Genomic DNA, 257 nt, shown 5'->3' with positions numbered 1-257 from the left:
AAAAAAAAATCTTAAAAAAACCAAACCAAACAAAAAAAGAACATTTAACAAGATATTTGTAGAAATGCAGATTTAAAATATGTCTAACATTGTGTTTGCATGTTATCCTTCCTTCTTTCCTTTCCTTGCATTGCCTTGCCATGCCTTGCCTTTTCACTAACTGGAAGAAATTATTGATGTCAAGGTAGAGGGAAATTGGGCACTTCCTTTTCCAAAAATTGTTTTATTTTCCCTAATTCTGGAACAGTTTCTAAGTA

Source organism: Anser brachyrhynchus (genome assembly GCF_964034855.1).
Source record: "Anser brachyrhynchus genome assembly, chromosome: 14".
In the NCBI taxonomy this organism is placed as follows: Eukaryota; Metazoa; Chordata; class Aves; order Anseriformes; family Anatidae; genus Anser; species Anser brachyrhynchus.
Note: the sequence above shows the minus strand (reverse complement) of the source record.